This window comes from Somniosus microcephalus, chromosome 12 (assembly GCF_052327205.1).
Source record: "Somniosus microcephalus isolate GS21.2 chromosome 12, FLI_Smic_1.0, whole genome shotgun sequence".
Lineage (NCBI taxonomy): Eukaryota > Metazoa > Chordata > Chondrichthyes > Squaliformes > Somniosidae > Somniosus > Somniosus microcephalus.
In genome coordinates, this window is record NC_140998.1 from 113,668,329 (window position 1) to 113,694,394 (window position 26,066).

Genomic DNA, 26,066 nt, shown 5'->3' on the forward strand with positions numbered 1-26,066 from the left:
CAGCTTTCAGTGCCGGTGACAGTTCTAACTGAGTCTACGTAGAAGGACTCAGGTTAGAAGTCAGACTGTCAGGCCTAGAAATTCAGTTGTTTGCGCCAGCCGCTAGCGCCTTAGGAGGAGGAGATGTGGGGTGCTAAACGGCTAGCGCCCGGGCGCAGCGCGATCTGCGCCTCTCGCGAACTTCAGTTAAGATTTCGCGGCGGCGCAAAACCTTTGCGCGCGCTCAGCTGTGCGCGCAGATCCTGATGTCATTTCATGGTGCAACGCCCTTTGTGCGCCCCAAACCGGAAATTCAGTGGCGCCGGCCTATTGTGCGCCTGGTGCCCCTAGCGACTGGTAGAGGGGAATGGTTCCCAGTCGCTGCGGGGCGCGGGGAGCGCTAATTAAAGGGCACTCCTCCTGCAGTATAAATGGCAGCCATTTTGCACCACTCCTTCTTTGTGAGAGACGGATCTTTGGAGAGAGACAAAGGTAGAGAGCTTTCTGGTTTGGCTCAACACTCGCACAGGTACTTGTGGCTTCAGGCCACAGCTTTGCACTTGTCTTTAACTTCAGAGCCATAGCATTGATTGGAAACATATAATGGGGGCTGCAATGGGTGGAAACATTGGGCTTCTCCATTGCATTCAAAGGGCTCAGAGACGCCGTGAGAGAGTGCCAGTCATGGCCAGATGGAGAAGGGGCAACAGGCGTCGGCAAAGGAGGCCTTACCCACCCAGGGTATACCGCCAGCAGTTCTCATATCTGAACATGTCTGAGGAGCAGTGTGTTCGGAGGCTGCGATTCAGAAGGGCGGTGGTCACTGAGATCTGCCACCTGCTTTGCGGAGATTGCAGCCACAGCTGAGGAGCAGGACATCTCTTTCGGTGGCAGTGAAGGTGACGGTGGCTCTCAACTTCTATGCCACCGGCTCCTTCCAATCCGCTACTGGGGACATTTCCAACATCTCCCAGTTTGCGGTACATTGCTGCATCCGCCAGGTGACCAATGCTCTTTTCAGAAGGAGACGTCAGTTCATCTCCTTCTCCATGACCACTGACAAGCAGCAACAGCGTGCAATGGGCTTTGCAGCATTAGCGGGCTTCCCCATGGTGCAGGGCGCCATTGACTGCACGCATGTTGCTTTGCGGGCACCTCTAGAGAATGCCGAGGATTACCGCAACCGGAAGGGCTACCATTCGCTCAACGTGCAGTTGGTGTGTGACCACAGGCAGCTCATCCTAGCTGTCAATGCCCGCTTTCCAGGCAGCAGCCATGATGCCTTCATCCTGCGCCAGACTTCTGTGGCAGACATGTTCGAGGCCCAGCCTCACCCATGAGGATGGCTTCTCGGGGACAAAGGCTATCCTTTGTGCACCTGGCTGATGACCCCGCTCTGTGCGCCCAGCACCCCTGCTGAAGAGGGATACAATGACAGCCATCAAGCAACCAGGAACATCATTGAGCAAACTATCGGCGTGCTGAAGCAATGGTTCCGCTGTCTGGATCGTTCTGGAGGAGCCCTACAGTACTCGCCTGAGCGAGTCTCCCATTTCGTTGTCGTGTGCTGCATGCTGCACAACCTGGCTATCCGCAGGACTCAGCCACTGCCAGCAGACATTGGAGGACCACCAGAGGAGGAGGAGGAGGAGGAGGAGGACCAGCACAGGAGGGAGGCAGAAAGTGCAAGGGCCGCCCGTCGGTTCTAGGCCCCCTCTCAGGGAATGGCTTGTGCCAATGGCAGAAGACGAATGTAGCCGCTCCACAAGCCCTCAGCTGAGCAGGGCAACCAGGACTTCCAAAAGAAAGCATGGACAGTGCGATTTAAGAAAATGTTTTACTATGATACCTCTGTGCCCTTCCCACATGACAAACTAATGGAGAGAAACCCTCCCCAAAAACACAAATACACCAGTCTCGGCCTTTACAAGTAAAACAAATAGGCCAGTCTCGGCCTTTACAAGTGAAACAAATACACCAGTCTCGGCCTTTACAAGTAAAACAAATACACCAGTCTCGGCCTTTACAAGTAAAACAAATAGACCAGTCTCGGCCTTTACAAGTGAAACAAATACACCAGTCTCGGCCTTTACAAGTAAAACAAAACATTTGGCCACACCTTCTACTTTTTCCCCTGCGAGGGTGATGCGTTTCGCATCCGTGACTGGCCCCTACCCGCCCTGCAGCTCCTCCTCAATGGGACCCCAGTGGCTGCAGCAAAGCTGGGGGAAGGCTGCTGAGGGTCAGATGGTGAGACGGCAGATGCCCTTGGGGGTCGGCCTGGACCAGCTCTGGGCCTGGAGGGGCCGGCTGCTGACTGCTCCAACTCTGCTTGTGCGGCAGCAGTCTGTCCAACGGCTGGTGGCAGCTGCAATGGAGGAGTGACAGTTTTGGCTGCAGGAATGCTGCCAACCTGACAGATCACAGGTACTCCCTGGTCGGCTGATACATTGGCACTCGCACGGGCCAGCACTGCAGCATGCGCAGCAATCTGCTGAAGCACAGACTGCTGGGCTGCTGCGGTGCGGCGAGTGCCCTGGCGATGCCTGGCCGATCCAGTGAGGGTGGCAGCAGTTAGTGTCCGTGTGGCCCTGGTCTGTGTCTGCATGACACCAGCCAGTGAATGCACGGCACGACTGAGCACTTGGCTAGAAGCTGCCTGTGATGCAGCGAAGTCCTGCCGACTCCTAGCCTGTGCTGCCGCGAAGTCCTGCAGACTCCTGGCCTGTGCTGCACTGAATTGTTGCAGACTCCTGGCCTGTGCTGCCCCAAATTCCTGCACACTCCTTGACAGTGACTCTATAGAGTCAGGCATCCTTGCCACTGCAGCCATGAGCTCAGTGTGCCTGCGCTCAGCCTGGGCGCCCATTTCCGCTAGGATCCGCACCTCCTCTGCGCTCACCGTAGCAGGACTGGAGGCCGCACTCACCCTCCGGGGAGAAGGCCGCCGAGCGTCCCCACCCCTCCCGCGTTGCTGCAGCCCGCTGGTCCCCGGAGCTTCACTATCCTCCGAACCTTCCCCCCTGCTCCCCTCCAGGGAAGACGTGTCACCATCATGGCCATGGGCTGCCTCGGCTGAGGGTGTCCCTGATGGTCTGGCTTCCTCTTCCTCCTCCTCTATGTCTGACTCAGACACAGTGCCAGCTTGAGGGGCCGCCTCCTCACCTGGCAAGTCACCATCTGAAAGCAGGGAGGCACAAGAGTTGCTTTAGAGTGAGGACAGGGCAGCAGCGAGGGAGGCATGAGTGCTGCTATGCACTGCATTGGTCCGACAGTGGCAAAGGATGCTGGTGTGAGGCGCAAGTGGAAAGAGAGAGATCAAAAAGGTGATGCCCTTACCATTGGGGCCCACAACAGGGTCGGCATCTCCACTGGCGACGGGGCCAATCAGCCGGCCTGACATAATGCGCTCCACATGCTGCTCCAGGTCGCAGAGCTGTTTGAGGTCAGGATGGCCTCCCCCGGTCTGACGCTGCTGCCTTCGGTTGTGCGCCAGCTTGCCCTGCAAGAGAAAGGACGGCCTCTAAGTACAGTGTGAAGCCCTGATCTTGCCTGCACTGCCTCCCATGCTGGATTAGCCCTGACAGTGTGAAGCCCTGATCTTGTCTGCACTGCCTCCCATGGTGGAATAGCCCTGACAGTGTGAAGCCCTGATCTTGTCTGCACTGCCTCCCATGGTGGAATAGCCCTGACAGTGTGAAGCCCTGATCTTGTCTGCACTGCCTCCCATGGTGGAATAGCCCTGACAGTGTGTAAAGTCCTGAATGTGCAAGTGATTTTCATGACAGTCCCATAGCTGCTGGATGAGGGCTGGGCATTAGGGCTTTCAGGTCCCTTTGCCCATAAAGTGAGGTGCACATGCAGGGATGAGGAGGACACTGGAATGGGTACTCACCCTGACAACCCGAGTGAGGTCGTTGAACTTTTTTTGGCATTGTACAGGAGTCCTGGCAACCACGCTGTTGGAGGTCACCCTGTTTGACACCTCCCTCCAGGCTTTCCGATAGGCGCTGGGCAGCGGCCTCCTGCCACCTTCAGGGAACAGAACATGGCACCTGCACTCCACTGCGCCAACCAGCACCCTCAGGTCACCCTCGCTGAAGCGCTGCGCTCTCTCCCTGGCCTTCTCCATTGTCCTGGGCGTTGAACAGTTCAAGCAGCAGTGGTCAGGCCTTGCTTCAGGGCTGCAGTGTGCAGGGCGTGGCAGCCAAACAAATCCACCCTCCCCCTTTAAGAGCTGATCGGTGCCAGAGTGTCTGCCTTCAATCAACAACTCGCCGCACCTGCGCTGCGCCCGCCCTCGGGGGTAGCGCCCCGGACTGCCGGCTTAGCGCCTAATGATAGTCGTGCATCGCCTGTTTTAGCGCAGCAGCAACCTCTTGGGGCGTTGCAACTGAATATCGGCGAAGGTGGCGCTAAGTTGCGCCGGGCGCAAACTTTAGCGGCCGCCCAGCTGTAGCGCCCCAAACGTGGCTATACTGAATTTCTAGGCCTCAGTGTTTGACAGCTTCAAACAGCTGTGAAACACTGATATTTCATCTGTCAAAAACTCTTGACAGATGAAATTTCAGTCTGTGATGTCACCTGTTGCCGGTTGGCCCTTAATTGGCCTGCTGAGCCCGCTGGGCGGGCTCAACAAGGTCAATCAAGGGAAAATCGCGTCGATTGACAGGACGTCGATGGAGGCGGGACTAAAACCCGAAAGTTGTAGCCTCACCTCCTTCCAGACAGCTTAAGGAAAATCCAGCCCATAGAGTCTACAGCAAAGAAACAGGCCATTTGGCTCAACTGGTCTATACCAGACAAAAGCCTCCTCCCACCCCTCTTCATCTAACCCTATCAGTATATCCTTCTATTTTTGTCTCCCTAATTTGCTTATCTTGCTTCTCTTTAAATGCATCTATGTTATTCACCTCAACTACCAGTGAGGTAGCGCATTCCACATTCTAACCATTCTTTGGGCAAAGAAGTTTCTCCTGAATTCCCTATTTGATTTATTGGTGACTATCTTATATTTATGACCTCTAGTTGTGGACTCCACCACAAGTATGTCTATGTCTACCCTATCAAACCCTTTCATAATCTTAAAGCTCTCAATGGTCACCCCTCAGCCTTCTCTTTTCTAGAGAAAAGAGTCCCAGCCTGTTCAGTTTTTCCTGATAAGTATATCCTCAGTTCTGGTATCATCCTTTGAATCGTTTTTGTATCTTCTCCAGTGCCTCTATCTCCTTTTCATAATGGGCCTGAATTTGCGGTCAGAGGCTTCCCGCCGGGAAATGCCTCCGATCCGCAAATAAAGTCCACGCCTACCTTCTGCCTCAGGATCCAAGGAGACTCATGCTCCTGGGCCTTTATGCGTAGACATGCATAAATGCTCATATACATGGAGCGCATGCGGTTCGCAAGTGCCCCGGGATCTAGTGGGCCGGCCCAATCAATAAAAGAAGGGGATCCCCATTCATGCTTATGGGGATTCCATTTTCAATGCAGAATGCCGATAAGCATGAATGGGGAATCACATAAAAAACACATTTACATACCAAATAATTTTTTTTTAATTACATATTTAAAATTAATTAAAATGCCATTTAATTAAACATTTAAAGCAAAAATTTAATTTTTTGAAAAATAAATGTAAATGTTTTAAAGGGGCTAAAAATAACCTGAACTTATTTTACAAGTTTTTAATGTTTAAATATTTTTTTTAAATTTATTTTTATGTTCATTTAAACTCTTACGCTGGTAAAAGCAAGCCTTACGCCAGCTTTTACCAGGCATAACAATTTCATGGGCATTCGCTGGGCAGTAGTTGGGCAAATAGCCCAACTCTCTGACCATGAATGTCCATTTCCCGCGGATGCGGATGATCTATCAAGAAGATTCTTGACAGGTCGCAAGTTCCATGTTTCTGTGCATGCGCTTCGTGCGTGTAAACCCGGAACTTGCGGGCGCCTATGCACCGCGTACGCATCCATAGGCCCTGGAATATCTGGGCCATTGTGGAAACCAGAACTGTGCACAGTACTCCAAGTTTGGTCTAACCAAGGTTCTATGGCCTAGAAATTGGGTATCGCCCCGCTTGAGGCGTTAGAACTGGCGTTGCGCAAAGTTTATAGCCAGACGAAACTTATCACCGCCTGGCGCAATATTGGGTTGCATCGCCCCCAAAGGGGATTGAGGCGCGAATTCAGACGTTGCACGGGCCTCCTAAGGCGCAAAACTTCCGGCGTTACCCAATATCGGCGCGGACGGGCGCAGCGCAGGTGATCTCAATTACCGATAACCACGAGACTTCCAGGCGTCGGCCGGCTCTTAAAGGGGTGGGTCAGTCAGCCTCAGCTTCCACACTCAACGCCCTGTAGGCCTCAGAATCGGCGCTCTTCCTTCTCTGGCGCAAAAAACTTGGTCAGGATGGAGAAGGTGCGACAGAGAGCAGAGCGCTTCAACACTGAGGCTCTGGAGGAGTTGGTGTCCGCAGTGGAGCGCCGTCGAGAAGTTCTGTATCCTGACAATGGCAGGAGGCCGAATCAAAAGGATTACCGCCGAGCTTGGAGGGATGTTTCTCAGAGGGTCAACTCCAGCAGCATGGCGACCAGGAGCCCTGTTCCTGCAGGAAGAAATTCAACGACCTCACTCGGGTCGTTAGGGTGAGTGTTGTTTATGCAAACTTCTGATTCCCTCCATCTGCACCTGACTTCGTGCACCCTGTTGCCATGATGCCCCAATGGCCATCTGTCAGCAAGCACCCATGGCCCTTTCTGGGCACACACATGGACATTTGACTCAAGACATCATGTAAGGGCTCTTGCACCATGGGGGGCATGAGATGATCTCTCAAGGCATCATGTAAGGGCTCTTCCACCATGGGAGGCATGAAATGATCTCTCAAGGCATCATGTAAGGGCTCTTGCACCATGGGGGGCATGAGATGATCTCTCAAGGCATCATGTAAGGGCTCTTGCACCATGGGGGGCATGAGATGATCACTCAGGGCATCATGTAACAGAACTTCCCCTTCTTTCCCCTGCAGTCCAAGCTGGCGACGATCCGCAAGGACCAGCGTCGAACCGGTGGCGGACCTCCACAAGTGGTCACTCTCACGGATCTCGAGGAGAGAGTGCACCAGATTCTTGGAGGACGTCTGAGTGGTCCTGTTACCACTGCAGCTGCCGACCCCATTCTCGACAGCGAGGGTAAGGCTCTCACCTTTTTCAGCTGTCTCCTTCCACTTGGTCCCCCCGCCAGCATGCTTTCTCATTGTGGAGCCATGTCAGAGCCTTGCCGCAATCTGGCATGCCTTGCCGCCAACCTGACCTTTTGCTAAAGCCACTCTTCCACCTCCCTGCTTTCAGATGCTGCATCACCAGCTCGGGATCCGGGCCCTGAAGCTGCCAGTGCTAGTGCCTCCGGAGGCGAGGATCAGGAGGAAGCCGGAGCATCCGTTCCAACTTCAGGGGAGCGTACACATCTGCAGACTGGGGATAGTAGTTCCCTGGAGGGGACGGGGGGGGGCTCTGCTGATGAGCCAGTTGCCGGAACAAGCGGCATGCAGCAACGCGAGGGGGTAGGCAAGTTCGGCCACCAGCTCCCCGGAGGGCAAGGCAGGGAGTGATGACTGCTGCACAGAGTGCAGAGGAGGTGCGTAGCCTGGCTGAAATGGGCACCCAGGCCCGGCTCAGGCACACTGAGCTGATGGCTGCAGTGGGGAGGATGCCTCAGTCGATAGAAACACTGGCAAAGAGTGTGTTGGACTTCGGAGCAGCAATGGAGAGGACTGTCCAGGGCTTCGGGGCAGCAATGGAGAGGACTGTCCAGGGCTTCGAGGCTGTTCAGAGCTTCGGACAATCCCTGGAAAGGTCTGTCCAGGGCTTGTCCGAGGCAGTGGAACGGACTGCTCCGGCCTTGTCCGAAGCAATGGAAAGAACTGTCCAGGGCTTCTCCGAAGCACTGGCACCTGCCACACAGGTCCTCACTGCTGCCACGCAGTCACTTGCTGGCCTTGTCCACACCCAGATTGAGGCAACGCGAACTCTCACTGCAGCCACCCTATCTGCATCAGCTAGGATCACCCCGGGCCCTTCCAGTACCATACAAGGCCAGGAATCAGTGGAGCAGGCGATTGTGGCGGTTGAGCTGAACCGGTCCCCTCAGAGAGCCAGTGTGTTGTCCGACCATGGTGCAGGTGTCCTCTCTCGGCAGGTGACCATTGCTCATGCCACCGCTGGTACGTCTGCAGTGCAGCTGCCACCACCTGCAGGGCACACTGCTTCCAGCCATGCTCAGATCAAGCAGCCTGCGTCCGCACCCTCCAAGACCAGAGGTCGGCCAGGCCGTCCCTCAGGGGCTTCTGCGCTTCCACACAGTCAGCAGGCGTCCCCCAGCCTTGACCCCGCCACTGGGGTTCAATTACGTAGGAGCAGCAGGGAGGGAAGGGGCCGACCGCGAAAGAGAAGTCATTCTCCATCAAGGGGCCAGCAGTAGAGGGAGGTGCAGAGACGTTTCTTTGGCCAAATTCAAGGACTCCCTCACCTGTTGTGATTGTTGGAAATGGTTTGTTTAGTTTTGCGGCTTTGCCGAAGAGTTAACTGTTATTTTGTTAGTTATGGTTTCTGTTGACATAACGTTGTTATGCTGGAAGGAAGGACTTTTGTGACAATAAAGAAAAGTTTTAATTTGCAATGGTACACGTTACTATTTACAGTCATGCTGGCCTTCAGAGCCTTTCAAAGATCTGAAGTGCGCAGGACGAATGACACCCATCATTCCGCCAGAGGGAGCCTGGAACCGAGTCCTGATGAGCCTCTGACGGATGGCCCTTCCACTTTCAGGAGCCCTCCCATCTTCCTCCTCCTCCTCCTCCTCCTCCTCCTCCTCGTCCGCATGCTCCTCCTCCTCCTCCTCGTCCGCATGCTCCTCCTCCTCCTCCTCGTCCGCATGCTCTTCCTCCTCCTCCTCGTCCGCATGCTCGTCCTCCTCCTCCTCCTCCTCGTCCGCCTGCTCTGCTGGACCTTGAGGGACAGCTGGCATTGGCTGGGTGCGTCGAATCGCCAAGTTGTGGAGCATGCAGCAGACGACGACGATGTGACCCACTTGCTTCGGCGAGTACTGCAGGGCTCCCCCCGAATGGTCCAGACAGCGGAAACGCTGTTTGAGCACACCAATAATGTGCTCTACAATGTTTCTGGTCGCCTGATGGCTGCTGCTGTACAGCTCTTCTGCTGGGGTGGCGGCCAAGCGGAGTGGTGTCATGAGCCATGGGCAGAGAGGATAGCCCTTGTCCCCAAGAAGCCAGCCTCGTGGGCGAGCCGGCCCCTCAAAAAGGTAACAAACTGAGGTCTGCCACAGGATGAAGGCATCATGGCTGCTCCCTGGGAATTGGGCGTTGACTGCCATGATCATTTGGCGGTGGTCACAGACCAGCTGCACATTGAAGGAGTGGAACCCCTTGCGGTTGCGGAAGTCCTCAGGATTCAGTAATGGCGCCCGCAAAGCCACGTGTGTGCAATCAATCGCCCCCTGCACCATGGGGAAGTCCGCAATAGCAGCGAAGCCCTGCGCGCGCTCCGCCTGCTTCTCCAGGCTCAGAGGGAAGGTGATGAATTGACGCCTTCGTCTATAAAGGGCAGCTGTAACTTGCCGAATGCAACAATGGACTGCAAACTGAGAGATATTCGCAATGTCCCCAGTGGCTGACTGAAAGGATCCGGTAGCATAGAAATTGAGGGCAACAGTCACTTTAACGGACACCGACAGAGAGGTCCTGCACCGTAGACGTGACTGCAGATCCTGAGCAAGCAGGTGGCACAGCTCAGTTACAACCTCCTTCCCGAATCGGAGCCTTCGCACACACTGCTCCTCCGACATTGCAAGGTATGACACCTGCTGCCTGAATACCCTCGCAGCGTACCCTCGGATTGGCCGACCTCCATTGCCCCTCCTCCTTCTGGCCAATCCCGGCCCTCTCTCCCGCCGTCTCTCTGCCCCTTCACAGTGTCCGGCCATGAGGACGTTGCCCTCCAAAGCAGCTCCCATTCCGATGCCAGTCGGTCAAAACGCTGTTAGGTGTAGCGCTCCAACTGCTCCGGACAGGTTTGAAGGTCCCAAGTATTCTAAGGCTAAATTCCAAAAAATCTGCTCCACAGTAGCTCACCAACTCTCTCCAGCAACGATCACAATGAACAGGCCAAGTGGCTGCAGCTTTCATACTAGAGCTGTCCCATTTAAATAGCGCCCCCCGACTACGAGAAGGGCCTGGTAACGTTCCATCGAACTGTCACTAACAGCGCTAGGCGCAAAGGTTCCGGGCGCCACCGAGTATCCGGTCCGGGGCACCAAAAAGGCGTTGCACACTGAAATGACGTCATGATCTGCCTGCGCCCGCGGGCGCGCGCAAAAAGTTAGCGCCAGCGCTAAAAGGATACTCAATATGGGAGGTGGCACTATATTCACTGCGCCCGCCCAAAAATTGGGTAGCGCCCCAATTCTCGGGCTCTTTAGGCACTAATCGCTGACGCTACCAACCGAATTTCTAGGCCTATAACTTTTCTGCTTTTCAATTCTATCCCTCCATAAATGAACCCCAGCGCTTGTTTTTTTATGACCTTATTAACCTGTGTCGCTACTTCTTGTGATTTGTGTAACTGTACCCCAAATCCCTTTGGTCCTCTACCCAATTTAGACTTTTTTTTTCACAAAGTATGTGGCCTCCTTATTCTTCTGACCAAAATGTACACTTCTCTATATTGAAATTCATCTGCCAATGAATTTGCCAGGTTGAACATCTCATCTGAAAAATGGAACCTCCAACAGGGCCACACTCCCTCAATATTGCTGTAGTAACCTGGGAGGTTACAAGAGGAGAAAGATTCAGCAAACTGGACATGAGTCATGCGTATCAGCAGATATTGCTAGATGAAGAATCAAAAAAGTTTGTCATGGTGAACACGCACAAGGGGCTGTTCACGTATGCCAGGTTACCATTTGGTGTCAGTTCTAGCCCAGCAATATTCCAACAGACTATGGAGGGCATTCTGCAGGGCATTCCAAAGGTGGCCGTGTACTTAGATGATATTCTGCTAACAGGAAGTGACGATCAGGATCACTTAAAAACACTGGACAAAGTGCTACAGCGGCTGGAAGAGGCAGGGCTACGCCTGAAATGGAGTAAATGTAGTTTCATGGAGAAGGAAGTTACATTCCTGGGACATCGGGTGGATGCCACAGGCCTCCATCCATTACCAGGGAAAGTGCGGGCAGTGCAGGATGCACCGGCACCCACCTCAGTGACTGAACTGAAAGCCTATCTAGGGCTCCTGAATTATTATAACCGGTTTCTTCCAAACTTATCGATGCTGCTGGCACCCCTGCACAAACTGTTGAGAAAGGAGGAGCCATGGCATTGGGGGCCAGAGCAAGCGAAAGCGTTTCAGCAGTCAAAGGAGCTACTTCAGTCCAGCAGGGTGTTAGTGCATTACGACAAGAAGAAGGAGCTGATAATGTCCTGCGATGCATCACCCTATGGAGTGGGGGCAGTGTTGGCCCACCGCATGCCAGATGCAGCGGAAAGGCCTATCGGGTTTGTTTCACGCACGCTCACAGCTGCAGAAAAGAACTATTCACAGCTTGATAAAGAGGGGTTAGCCATTATATTTGGAGTAAAGAAATTCCATAAGTACATATATGGGAGGAAGTTTGTAATCAGTACTGACCACAAGCCTCTTATTAGCTTACTGAATGAGATGAAAGCAGTGCCTCAAATGGCATCACAGAGAATAATGAGATGGGCAGTAATACTAAGAGCCTATGAATATGTGATCACGTACAGAGCCGGCAAGGAAAACTGGAACGCGGATGCTCTCAGCCGCCTGCCCCTCTCAAAATCTCCTCGCAGTACTTCCCCTGAGGAGCACGTCCTGATGCTGGATCAGGAGATCAGTCCCCTGATGACTTCAGCGCAAATCCAGGGCTGGACAGCCAAGGACCCCGTTCTGTCAAGGGTCCGTGAGTATGTGTTAAAAGGCTGGCCAGATCACCGTGAGGGACCGGAGTTCGCGCCGTACAGACAGAGACAGCATGAGCTCAGTGTCCAAGATGGATGTGTGCTATGGGGAGCACGCATCATAATCCCAGAGCGGGGATGCTCTACTTTGATGGAACAGTTTCATCAATCGCACCCAGGAATGACTAGAATGAAAGGACTGGCTAGGAGCTACCTGTGGTGGCCTAACTTGGATGCTGAAATTGAGTCAAAGGTAAAGTCATGCACTATATGTCAGGAACAGAAGAAAGCACCTGCCGGGGCACCACTCCATCCCTGGGAGTGGCCCAGCAAACCCTGGAGGAGAATTCACATAGACTATGCGGGACCTTTTATGGGAAAAATGTTTTTGGTGCTGGTTGACGCTCACTCAAAGTGGATCGACGTTTATCCAGTGAGCTCTGCAACGACTGATGCCACACTGAATTGTCTCAGGAACAGCTTCAGCACGCATGGTATTCCAGAAATGATTGTGTCCGACAATGCACAGTGTTTTGTTAGTGAAGGGAGCAAAGAATTCATGGTAAGGAATGGAATCACACATATCACCTCGGCACCATATCACCCAGCCTCAAATGGGTTGGCCGAGCGAGCCGTGCAGACTTTTAAGGAGCTCATGAGGAAGAGCTCAGGTGACACCCTGGAGACCAAGCTCAATAAAGCCTTGTTTAGTTATCGTATAACACCCCAAGCCACCACAGGGCTTTCTCCGGCTGAGTTGATGATGGGGAGAAAGTTGCGGTGCACATTAGACCTGATACACCCAGATCTCAAATGCAAGGTTGAGACAAAACAAACAAACCAAAAAGCGTACCATGACAAACATACTAAAGCTCGCCATTTCGCCATAGGGGACTCTGTGTACACCCGGAACTTCGGTTATGGACCGAAATGGATACCAGGACTAATCCAGGACATTACAGGACCTGTGTCGTACTCCGTGTTACTAAGGGATGGTCGAGGGGTTTGTCGGCATGTGGATCAGCTTTTCAGCCGGCAGCAGGGGGAACTGCCTCAGATGGAACAAAGGGCAGTAGAGGAGGCTGTTCCAGGACCCAGCACGGCTTATAAGGTGCCAGTGGACACTGGTACTGCCAGGCCACAGCGGGACAGAGTAAAACCAACATCAGAGACTACTCCAATCTCAAGTGCGAATGAATCTGAGAATCCACCACAAGTGGAATTAAGACGTTCACAAAGGATTCGCAAGCAACCAGAAAGACTTATACAAACCTGTTAAATTAGTCAGGGGTTAACCATGGTTAGAGCATACTGGTTAATTAAAATGTAATACCTAGTAAGGGTTATTGTTTAAGAATTGCATATGGCATTCTTAAGGGGGGAGGAGTGTAGTAACCTGGGAGGTTATGAGTAACCTGATCCACCAGGTGGTGCTGTGGCAATTGCTCTCCTGAGTTAAGTCTGATCTGTACTGTTTCACTAGGTTTCGGATTGAAATGATTCTTTAGTAGACTCACCAACTCGTCAAAAGATTTTTCTCCTGGCCGCTCCAGGCTCAGCAGATTCCTCATCCGTGTATAGGTTTGCGCTCCCACACAACTCAGTAAAATGGCCCTTTTCTTTTCAGCACTGTCCACCTCGTTTGCCATAAAGAAATGGCTCAGTATTTCAATATACTCCTCCCAAGACTGCGACTTGCTGTCAAAAGGTGCCACGGAGCCTACCGTTCCTGCCATCCTTGGAGTCCGGTCACTTCAGCCAAAAAATCAAACTCCGTTTCGACTCCCGCGGCCTAGCCTCGTGCTTTTCCGACTAGTTTGCTAACCAACCCGAGCACCTCTTCCGAATACTCCAAAACTCTTCCGTCCTTTATTCTCGTCGCCATATGTGGTATCTTGAGGTGGCCATAGATGGAGACGGACACCGGTTAATTCCTTAACATGGTTTAATCAACACTTACACATAAAAGCTTCTGCCATGAGGCAGCCAAAACAAAGAGTACAACAGTACAGATCAGACTTAACTCAGGAGAGCAATTGCCACAGCACCACCTGGTGAATCAGGTTACTCATAACCTCCCAGGTTACTACAATTGCACTGAAGTGTCAGCCTAGATTATGTGCTCAAATCTCTGGAGTCAACCCACAACCTCTGACTCAGATGCAAGTGTGTTGCCACTGAGCCACAGCTGAATCAAAGGGCTGGATTTTCCAAGCCCCGAGGAGGCAGGCATGGAGGCAGGACAGCCGGTAAATTCGGAGAAAGTGGGGGTGGATGTTAAACCCGCCCCCATCCCGCTTCCGTGCCCTTTTGCCAGGAGGCAGGAAGATGTGCAGCTTCGGGTAGTTAACAGGCAGAAAAAAGGATTAGTGCCATTTTACCTTCACAGGTGAAGGCTTCCCGACCTCGGAGAACCCAGCCGGGTTGGAGGAGACGTGGAGGAGGTCTGCGGCGGTCGGAGGCACCTGGAAGTAAGATGTAGAGGTGAGTGATGGGTGCAAGTGTGGAGTGGTAAGTATGCAAGGTGAGTGATAAGTTTAAAAAGTGTTCACTTACCTTGCTTTCTTCCTACAGCCTTCAGCTGCGGTGGATCAGGAGAGCCAACATCCTCCTTGTCAATTTCACAGACTGGCTGTTGGAACCTCCGATCCAACAGCCATGTGAAATTTACAAATTTGAAAAGTCTGATGAATCCTGAACACAAGGACTCATCAAACTAAAGAGAATGTCAGTGTTTGACAGCTTCACAGAGCTGTCAAATGCTGACATTTCTTCTTTCAAGAAGTCTTGACAGATAGCACATCTGACGTTGACGTACTCTGTCAGTGACTTCCTCCCTAATTGGCCTGCTGAGCCCGCTTAACAAGCTCAATCAGGGGAAAATCCCTCTGGTTGGTCAGGCAAGGATAGAGGCAGGACATTGACACGACAAGCAGCAGTCCCGCCTTCAACTCGCCTCCATTCACAAAACCCAGCCCAAAGGATTAGATGTGACATTCCTTGATAGAAAGCATTTACTGAGCTCACTCCCTACTGGAGAATAGAGTTCGCACCTAATGAATAATAAAACATCACACTATTTTTGCTAAATGTAAGTGCATTCAAATAGATAAAAATGAAAAGGAAAAGCTGCAAATGTAAAATTAAATCAGAAAATGTTGGAAGTACACAATAGATCAGTCAGCACATGTAAAACGAAAAGACAGGTTATGGTGTTTCAGGTGTGTATCTCTCGCCACTATCTACATTGAAACAGAAAGTGATTAGGGCTACATTGCTGCTTTTGATGCAAGTTATAAATAAGACATGTAATTTAGAATAGTGACCACTAACAGACTGCACCAGACATCTTGCTAAAGTTCAGGTTTCTAAAGGCATGTGTGACCAATTCTTTTCCTAGTTTGTTATAATACTTTGTTTAATTCAGAACCTAAAAACATTATTCTTGTTAGTATAATGTTCAAAATGTAATTTTTCATGTTAAAAAGATCATCACAAGTATCACAAGAGCGATGTTGCAATTACCTTTCACACCTGAGATTTAAATTCAGCCCTATAGGCCTATTTTCTGTTTGCAGGCTGTCAGGCTGATGCATAGGTTTGTTCTTATCTGACAGCGAATCTGGAATTGGTAGTGAAAGAACATAACAGTCGATGGGTCATCATGTAATCTGCTGTATGAACTTGCAATCTATAACAAAACCAAAATAAAGTCAAACTCTGAACATCTATATATATAAAGGAATCGATCTGTCTGTCTGTCCTTCTGTCTGTCTGTCCTCGGGTGTGCGTCTGTCCGGCTATGCGCTCGAAAGTTATACGGCGTACCTACGCGCGCGTTACCTCCGAAGAAAGCTTACGCTTCCGGGACGCTGGTAAGCGTATTTACTTTTCGGTCGGACGGAAATTGTTCGCGCCTTATGCAATAAACCTTCAAAATTAAACTCATTATCTGCTAGCATTGATTGACTGACGTCAAGGTTCGACCAATCCTGTGCCGTCACGATTGACCAATCCTACAGTACGGTTCCCTGATGGTTGGCCAATCAGTGTGTGTGTGTGTGGGCGGGACTAATTGTTTTCATCTCGGGGATCTGGCAGCCATTGTTTCAGTGCCATGACTTCAGCTTCCAGCTCAAACTACTTTGAAAGTTAGTATCTCTTTTAAAATTAACATAAGATTTACCAAAAACGTTTTATAAGTACTTTCACTTTCATCTTTCAAGGTATTAAGTGTGTGTGTGGGCGGGACTAATCGTTTTCATCTCAGGGATCTGCCAGCCATTGTTTCACTGCTTGCAGCTCAAACTACTCTCCTTATCCAGCTTTGAAAAAATTAGTTTCTCTTTTAAAAATAACATAAGATTTACCAAAAACGTTTTATAAGTACTTTCACTTTCATCTTTCAAGGTATTAAAAGGTAGAAATGTTGCCCGGCAGCAGATTCACAAAGGGACACAGACAGGGCCCTAAAGCCTGGGACTCAATTTAAAATGTTGCCCGGCACCAGATTCACAAAGGGACACAGACAGGGCCCCAAAGCCTGGCACTCGATTTAAACCGCCCACCCCAAAACAGCCCTGGCAAAGCCGGGCTCCCCCAGCTATTACTTATACATCCAAACATTGGCGCGCACACAGAAATTCCAAACAGTGTTAATTGAAGACCTTAAGGGTAGGAATTAAAACAACAACTTGCATTATATATAGGGGGAGAAATTCGGTTGTTAGCGCCAGCAATTAGCGCCTAAAGAGGCCGAGAATTGGGGCGTTACCCAATTTTCGGGCGGGCACAGTGAACCCAGCGCCTCTTGCCATATTGAGTGGGTTTTTCGCGCTGGCGCTAAATCTTAGCGCCCGGCATTTCAGTCATTTCAGTGTGCAACGCCTTTTTGGCGCCCCAGACCGGAAATTCAGTGGTGCCCCCCTCTGTTCCGACCGGCGCTAATAAGGACAGCTTCCTGGAACGTTCCCCAGTGGCTCTCGGGCTTAGTGGGGCGCTCTTTAAAGGGGACTGCACTGGTATAAAAGTGGCAGCCATTTTGGGAGCACAACTTATTTGAGATTTACACAGAGTTGCAAAGTTGAACTCTGAGCCATTTCACTAGTGACCCAGCGCTGCCAGAGGACCTTCAGCCTTCATACCATTACCCTGCTGCTGGTGAGCGTTTACACCTTATTTAATTTCTGCTGACCTATTATTATGGGGACTGCTTTGGAGGGGAACGTCCTGCTGCTCGACCATCTGGAAAGGGCACAGGGACGGAGGGAGATAGCACCAGGAATGGCCAGACGGAGGAGGGCCAACAGACGTCGCCACACCAGACCTTACGCTGCCAGGGTATTCAGGCAGCAGTTCTCTTACCTCAACATGTTGGAGGAGCAGTGTGTTAGGAGGCTGCGATTCCGAAAGGAGGTGGTGACTGAGCTGTGCCACCTGCTTCAGGAAGATCTGCAGCCGCAGATAAGGTGCAGGACCTCTCTGTCGGTGGCTGTGAAGATAACAGTGGCATTGAATTTCTATGCGACCGGCTCCTTCCAGTCAGCAACTGGGGACATTGCCAACATATCCCAGTTTGCGGTGCATAGCTGCATCCAGCAGGTTACAGATACCCTGTTTAAAAGGCGGCGTCAATACATATCCTTCAATGTGACACCGGAGAAGCAGCGGGAGCGCGCAGAGGGCTTCGCGGCAATAGCAGACTTCCCCATGGTGCAGGGCGCCATTGACTACACACACGTGGCTTTGCGGGCGCCTGTACAGAATCCTGAGGAGTTCCGCAACCACAAGGGATTCCACTCCTTGAATGTGCAGCTGGTCTGTGACCACTGGCAGCTGATCCTGGCGGTCAATGCACAGTTCCCAGGCAGCAGCCACGGTGCTTTCATCCTGCGCCAGATTTCAGTCGCTGACCTTTTCGAGGCCCCGGCTCACCCAGAAGGCTGGCTTCTCGGCGACAAGGGCTATCCACTGTGCCCATGGCTGATGACCCCGCTCCGGACGCCCAGCACCCCTGCAGAAGAGCACTACAATGTCAGCCATCAGGCGACGAGGAACATTGTGGAGCACACAATCGGCGTGCTCAAGCAGCGGTTCCGCTGTTTGGACCATTTGGGAGGAGCCTTGCAGTACTCACCAGAGAGAGTCTCCCACTTCGTCATTGTCTGCTGCATGCTCCATAACCTCGCCACCCTGCGCACCCAGCCAATGCCAGCAGACATTGAAGGACCAGCAGAGGAGGAGGAGGAGCAGGAGGAGGAGCAGAAGCAGGAGGAGGAGGAGGAGGAGGAGGACCAAGACAGGAGGGTCCGAGAAACTGGAAGGGCCGTCCGTCTGAGGCTGATAAGGAGTCGGTTCTAGGCCCCTCTCACGGATTGCTTGGTGCCACTCGAAGACCAGGAATGGAACCATTCGGATAACCAAAAGCCTATGAAGGCCACAATGATTGTAAATAGCAGACATGGCCAATGACATTAAAATTTTTTGTTTATTTTGAAAACTGTGCTTCCTTCCAACATGACAAAGCAATGGCAACAGAAAGCTTAACTAACAAACTAACACATAAGTGGCTCGCACACCCGGGAGACTATCCAAAACATGTCTAACATTCAGAACAAGTGACTCGCACACCCGGGAGACTATCCAAAACATGACTAACATTCAGAAAAACATCCACGGCCTTGATTTCTAGAAATAGGACGTTTCAGCAGCACCTTCTACTCTTTCCCCTTTGATGGTGATCTAATTCTCTTGCGAGAACGGCCCCTTCCCTCCCTGCAGCTCTTCCGTAATGGGACCCCAGTGGCTGCATGAAGGCTGGGGGACGCCTGCTGACTGTCCGAAAGCGCAGATGCCCCTGAGGGATGGCCTGGACGGACTCTGGGCTTGGGGGGGCCGGATGCTGACTGCTCCAAATGGGCATGGGTGGAAGCAGTCTGTCCTGCAGGTGATGGCAGCTGTAGTGGAGACATGCCAGCATTGGCATCAGGAATGCTGACATCCTGAGAGCGGACACCTGCTCCATGGTCGGCCGACACACTGGCACTCTGACGGGGCAGCACCGCAGCATGCGGACCAATTGGCTGGTCCACAGATTGCTGGCCTGCTGTGGTGCTGCAAGGGCCCCGGGTAATCCTGCCTGATCCATCGAGGGTGGCAGCAATCAGTGCTTGTGTGGCCTCAATCTGCCTCTGCATGAAGCCAGCGAGGGACTGCATGGCAGCACTCAGCACTTGCGTGGCAGGTGCCAGTGCTTCAGTGAAGCCCTGGACAGTCCTTTCCAGTGATGTCGCGACGCCCTGGACAGTCCTTTCTAGTGATGTCGCGACGCCCTGGACAGTCCTTTCCAGCGATGTGCCGACACCCTGGGCAGTCTTTTCCAGGGCTGCCCCGAAGCCCTGGGCACTCCTTTCCAGGGCTGCCCCGAAGTCTTGCACAATTCTTGCCAGTGCCTCGATGGATTCAGGCATCCTTGCAACTGCAGCCATCAGCTCAGTGTGCCTGAGTCGAGCCTGGGCGCTCATTTCTGCGAGGGAACGCACCTCTTCTGCGCTCTGTGCAGCAGTCATCGTGGCCTGACGCGCCCTCCGGGGAGACGGCTCCTGAACTTCCCTACACCCCTTGCACTGCTGGAGGCCGCTGGTTCCTGCAACTGGTTCCTTCTCAGAGCCATCCCCCCCGCTCCCTTCCAGGGAAGCACTATCCCCAGTCTGCAGATAGGCTGGCTCGCCTGAGGGTGGGACGGATGGTCCGGCTTCCTCCTGCTCGTCGCCTCCAGAGTCAGTGTCCCTGGCAGCTTGCTGGCCCGGCTCCCGAGCTGGTGATGCAGCATCTGAAAGCAGGGAGGTTGAAGAGTGACTTTAGCGAAAGGACAGGGTGGCAGCAAGGGATGCAAGAGTGCTGCAATGCTCTGACATGGGTCCAGACTGAAAAAGCATGCTGGTGGGGGGAACAAGTGGAAGGAGAGAGTTCAAAAAGGTGATGACCTTACCATCGCTGTGCACAATGGGGTCGGCAGCTCCAGTGGCGACAGGACCACTCATCCAGCCTCCAACAATCTGGTGGACTCTTTCCTCCAGGTCCGTGAGTTCCTGCAGCTGAGGACGGCCCCCTCAGTATGATTCTGTTCCCTCCGGTTCCTGGCCAGCTTGCCCTGCAGGAGAAAGGACGGGAAGTTCTGAAACATGCTGCCCTGAGTTGTCATCTCATGCCCCCCCATGGTGGATCAGCCCTTACATTATGTCCTGAGTTGAATGTGCGTGTGCGTTCCCAGAAAGGGCCATGGGTGCTGGCTGACAGATGGCCATTGGGGCATCGCGCACCCTCTGGCCATAAAGTCAGGTGCAGATGAAGGGATGAAGAAGATTGCCAACAAGCCACTCACATTAACGACCCGAGTGAGATCGTTGAACTTCTTCCTGCATTGCACAGGAGTCCTGGCGCCACGCTGCTGGAGTTGACTCTTTGACAAACTTCCCTCCAAGCACTGCGGTACTCGTTCTGATGAGGCCTCCTGCCATTGTCAGGGTACAGCACTGCTCGCCGGTGCTCCACTGCGTCAACCAAAGCATCCAATGCCCTTTCGGAAAACCGCTCCGCTCTCTGCCTCACCCTCTCCATCTGGTCAAAGTTTGTAATGCCTCAGATTGCACAGCACCGATTTTGAGGCATTCAGGGCGATGAGTCTGGCTGCTGAACCTAAATGACCCGCCCCTTTAAGAGCTGGCTGGTGCCAGCATGTCTCGTGGTCATCGATTATTGACAGCACCTGCGCTGCGCCCGTCCGCCCAGATATTGAGTAGCGCCGCCAGGTTAGCGCCTTAGGAGTCCCGTGCAGCGCCTGATTTAACGCCGCAATCACCCTCAGGGGCGCAGCAATCTAATATCACTGGAGGTGGCGATAAGTTGCGCCTGGCAATAAAATTTGCGCATCGCCAATTCTAGCGCCCCGAGCGGGGCTATACCGAATTTCTCCCCCATAGTGTCTTTAACAGAAAAATGACCCAAGGTGATTTCCAGAAGCACAATTAGAAATAAATGAACTGAAAAAGGAAATATTCGGAGGGGTGATCAAAATCTTGGTGAAACAGTTGGGTTTAAGGAGGGTTTTAAAGGAGGAGATGGAGGTGAAGGGGTTTAGGCAAGGAATTCTAAATCATGGGGCCTACGCGGCTAAAGGCACAGCTGCCAATGTTGAGAGCGAAGGAAGAGGAGGATGCACAAAGGCCAGAGCTAGAGTAGTAGTGAATATTGGGGATTGTAGGGATGGAGGAGTGTTGCAGAGATGGATGGCGGGGGGGTGGGGGGTGGCGGGGGGGGTGGTGGCCATGAAGTGATTTAAACATGAGGTTGAGAAAGTTAAATTAGAGATGTTGGTGAACCAGGAGCCAATGCATGACAGGAGTGATGGGTGAGCAGAACTTATCATAGAATCATACAGCACAGAAAGAGGCCGTTCAGACCATCGTGCCTGTGATTTGGTGCAGGAAAGGATTCAAGCAGCAGAGTTTTGGATAAGCTGAGGTTTATGAAGGCTGGAGAATGGGAGGCCAGACAGGAGAGCATTGGTATCGTCACATCTGGAGATTAAAAAGGCATGGATGAGGGTTTCAGCAGTAGTTGGGCTGAGGCTGAGGCAAAGGCTGGCGATGTTATGCAGGTGGAGATAGACGGTCTTTGTGATGGAGATGAAATGAGGCCAGAAGCTCAACACAAGGGCAAGTAGGATGCTAAGGTTGTGGACAGTGACAGGGGTGGTGAATGAAATTCATGGACCAGGTAACAAATTTTTGTGAGGGGTCCGGAGACAATGGCCCAGAAATTGGGCTACTTACAGCCATCCGTTTACGCCGCAATCCTGGAAAAAAATGGTGGCCTCTGCTGCAACGCCCACCTCTGGTGTGGGACTCAGCGGCCGCCATTTTGGTGAGAGCCTTACCACTGCCAATAGCAGCGCTGGCAAATATGGAGGCCGTGCTGCACGTCGATTAACGTCATGCTCTGCGAATTTGGACGTTAGCGCAGAGTTTAGCGCTGGGTCCTAAGCTCACCCTGAAAAGTGAGCATGCAGCAGACTGACAGAGACGATGTCAGCACTTCTTGAAGGGACATACTGTAAGGGGTGGTGTGTGTGGTCAGTTTTGCCTCTGACTCCCTGAGCGGTTCGAATCGCTCCCACTCCCTTGGTTCTAGACTTTGGACTTATTTGGGGGTTGTAATGAAATTGCAACAGACAACTGAGTTGGTCAAAAGAACTTGGATTTTTATTTTGAGGCAGGAAAATATACAATACAATAATCTTATTACTCTAAAAGGGGGAACACTTTGGAATATGTGAGGGAGAATGACAATAGACAAAGGGCTAGATTTTCAGTTGCTTGCGCCAGCAGTTAGCGTCTTAAGAGAAGTGATTTTCGGGCGCTATGCGTGCTGCGCCCGGGCGCAGCGCAGTTTGCGCCCCGCCCCAAATTAAGTTGCCCGTTAGCGCCGGCGCAAAGTTTAGTGGCCGCCCGGATGCGCGCGCAGAAAATGACGTCACATCCTCGTGCAACGCCCTTTGGCCGCCCCGAATCCAAAATTCAGTCGGACCGCCCCATTGTGCGGCTGGCGTCCAGAGCGTTTGTAAAATGGAACGCAACACACCCTGGGGAGCGCAAATTAAAGGGCACTCCTCCTGCACTATAAAAGGCAGTCTGCATGTGTTGTGTGGAAGGATCCAGTGTGTTGTTGTGAACGGTGTATTTATGTTTCCGGCCTCCTCCTCCTCCTCCTCCTCCTCCTCCTCCCTCTGCCTTTGAAAAAAACACATGCACCCTTCCCCTTTAATAGCTCACTGGCACCAGAGTGTCTGCCGTGCGCTGCGCCCGAGCTCGGGTGTTGCGCTCTGGACCGCCGGCTTAGCGCCTAAAGATAGTAGTGGAACGCCTCTTTTAGCGCTCCACCAACCTCTTAGGGCGAAGCCACTGAATTTCCGGCAACAGGGCGCTACTTTGGGGCGGGCGCTAACTTCGGGCGGGCGCTAAGGTTAGCGCCCCAAAACTGTCTATACTGAAAATCTAGCCCAAAATACCTTACCCCTCCCAACCCACTACACTAACTAGATTGGATTCCAGAGGACCAGGAAATGCTCACCAAACGACTTTCTTGACAGTTGTAGAGGTTCGCGATTTCGGGGTTCTCTTTAGTTGTGGCAGTTGGGGCCTGCCGTACCCCGGACGTGGTGGAAGACTTCACCTGCGTTGGGTTTTCAGTCTTCGCGTGTCCGCTGATGCAGTCGGGTGCATATTTGGATTTATCGGGTAATTACCCAATTTCCTTTAGTTAGGTATAGTTTTTAGAGTCTTTTGCATTAAATCTTACCCAGGGGTAAGTCAGGCTAGCTTGTAGAGTGGAAACAAGTTTGCAAATCTTCGGTTTCTTCCAGGTTGGTTTCTTGTTGGTCGCAGTGGCCCAATATTACCTAGTTGTTGGTAATATTGTTAGTTGTTGGTTTCTGGGGGCCTTTGGTTGCTGTGATTCCCTTTTCCTTTCATTTTGTTCTTCTTTCCTCAAGTCTCCGATTGTCCGATTGTGTGCGGTGATGATGATGATGAGTAGTACTGTGACTTCTCCCGTGTTGTTGTTCCAAAAGGCTGCTCATATCTGGATGAACTGATTTATGTGTAAAAGCAGGCCTTAATTATACTGTTTTGAGGCCTTGCTTATCTGCCCGCCAAATCTCCTCTGGCCCATTGTTAATTTTGGCGGGCTCGTTAATTTTAATCATTTTTAAATTCTTATCGAATTTCGGGCTGGTCCCATCTATTTTTAATTAATTGACTTTTAACTAGTTTCGGGATTGCTTCGAAATCAGTTAAGTGTGCGAAGTAGTTTTGGATGTCTCTCTGAGTGGGTTTAAACTGTTGTTCGATTGTCTTCTCCTGCTGGGGCCAGGGTCTCTTTTGTTGATTAGTGGCATGTATTGTATTATTCATGTTCTTGATGGCCCTGTAGGCTTTGGCGGGAACTGTCCTTCCGTGGGCCTATTGTCTTTATGTGGAATGACTGGGACGGTCCAGAACATTCCCAGACAATCTGGCCTTTTCCAATACTCAAACTGTTTGTCCTGCAGTGCCCAACCCAATTCCTTTGTTGCAGCCTTCCACAGGCCTGGCCATGCCTTTTAAAATAGCCAACTCTTCCTGGGGTTTTGACTTTAAGTCCCTTTTGGCCCAATATTATTTTAAACAGTCCAATATCTCTTCTTTTCTTGGTTTGAGGGAGTCTGTAGAATTTTGCAAGCCTTACAACACACATCTTTCAGGTAAGGTTGCATTTAAGCTTTTGGACTGGATTATTTAATATTTTATTGAAGTAGTGGCTTGGTGCAATATATGTTTTAAAAGGTTTTAAAATGTGCATGCAGTGCAGGGTGTGCTGCTGGACGTTTGCAAGGCCTTGGATGGTAAAGGAAGGCCTCTGAGAAGACAGAAAATGCTGAAAATACTCAGCAGGTCAAGCAGCATCTGTGGAGAGAGAAACAGTGTTCACATCTCAGGTACGGAGGCTGCCTGACCTGCTGAGTATTTCCAGCATTTTATGCTTTTATTTCAGATTTACAGCATCCACTCGCAGAGGGAAGAGGAAGACACAGAAGAGGAGGAAGCAGAAGAGGAAGATGCAGAAGAGCAGGAAACAGAAGAGGAAGATGCAGAAGAGCAGGAAGCAGAAGGAAGGATGCAATCCAGACAGCCCCTTTCTGGCCGGGATATCCGGAATGGAATCCGGGATGCCTGCAGTACCAGTGACCACAACTCCAATTCCCCTTTCAAAATTTGTCCCACACCTTATCTTCCCTCTGTTACTGTCCACCACAGCATCCTCTTGGCCACAATGCTGAAATAAAAGCCACCACAAAGCAAACTTTCCAATCCAAATTTATACCTCTATCCATCCAAGATGGCATTAAGAAATCAACTCATCACCCTTATGCATTCCCATAGTGACTGTCTTGTATGTGCCTTTGCCTATCCTGTTGATGTCACGCATGTTATGTTCATTAATAACTAGTTGTTTTCATTATGAACAGCTAGCTTGAGCTAGGCACTTTATTCATGCCCTGTGGACTTGTACAGTATCCATCTTGACTACTGCCTTGTGGGTAGCCTAGTGCATCATGGGTAGCCCCACTCTTACATACATGCAGCTCCACCTAGTGTACCATTCTGGAATGACATGTTACTGATCATTACATCCCCCTTTCTTTGAGGTTAAACAAAATCAATATCAATCAATATCAATCATCTTTCAAGAAACACGATAAAGATGATATCAGTAACACTTTTGTTAGTGCTCTATAAACATAAACATTTTCACAACAGTCAACACATTTTCAAAACTTTACTTTATACTCAAAGATTAAGTCTATCAGGCTTTTTTACTTCACGTGTGGATCTTCTCAGCACAGGTGAGTCTGATGTGTTTCCATGAGAGCCTGTATGTGTGTTTGTGTTAGATTGTTCTGGTGGTGAGTGACAAGATTCAGTTGCGGGATTGTCATCGATTTGCTCTTGGATAGTTTCTGACATGTCTCACATTCGCCTATCATGTTCTCAATGTCCTTATTTATGCCAGGCCAATAAACAGTGTCTCTTGCTCTCCTTTTGCATTTTTCAATTCCGAGGTGTCCCTCATGAATCCTTTTGAGCATGTCTTGAAGTAGAGCCTGTGGAATGACTATTCTGTTCTGTTTTAGTAATAGTCCACTTGCGACACTCAACTCTGACCTGATGTGATAGTACTTTGGACAGGAACCTTTTGGCCAACCATTGTGAATGTTCTCTATTATTGTTTGTAACACAGTGGCCTAGAAATTCAGTTGCTTGCGCCAGCTGTTAGCGCCTTAAGAGAAGTGAATTTCGGGCGCTATGCGTGTAGCGTCCGGGCGCAGCGCGATCTGCGCCTTGCCCCAAATTAAGTAGACATTTAACGCCGGCGCAAAGTTTAGCGCGCGCTCACCTGCGCGCACAGAAAATGACGTCATATCCTCGTGCAACGCCCTTTGCGCGCCCCGATCCAGAACTTCAGTGGGACCGCCCCATTGTGCGGCCGG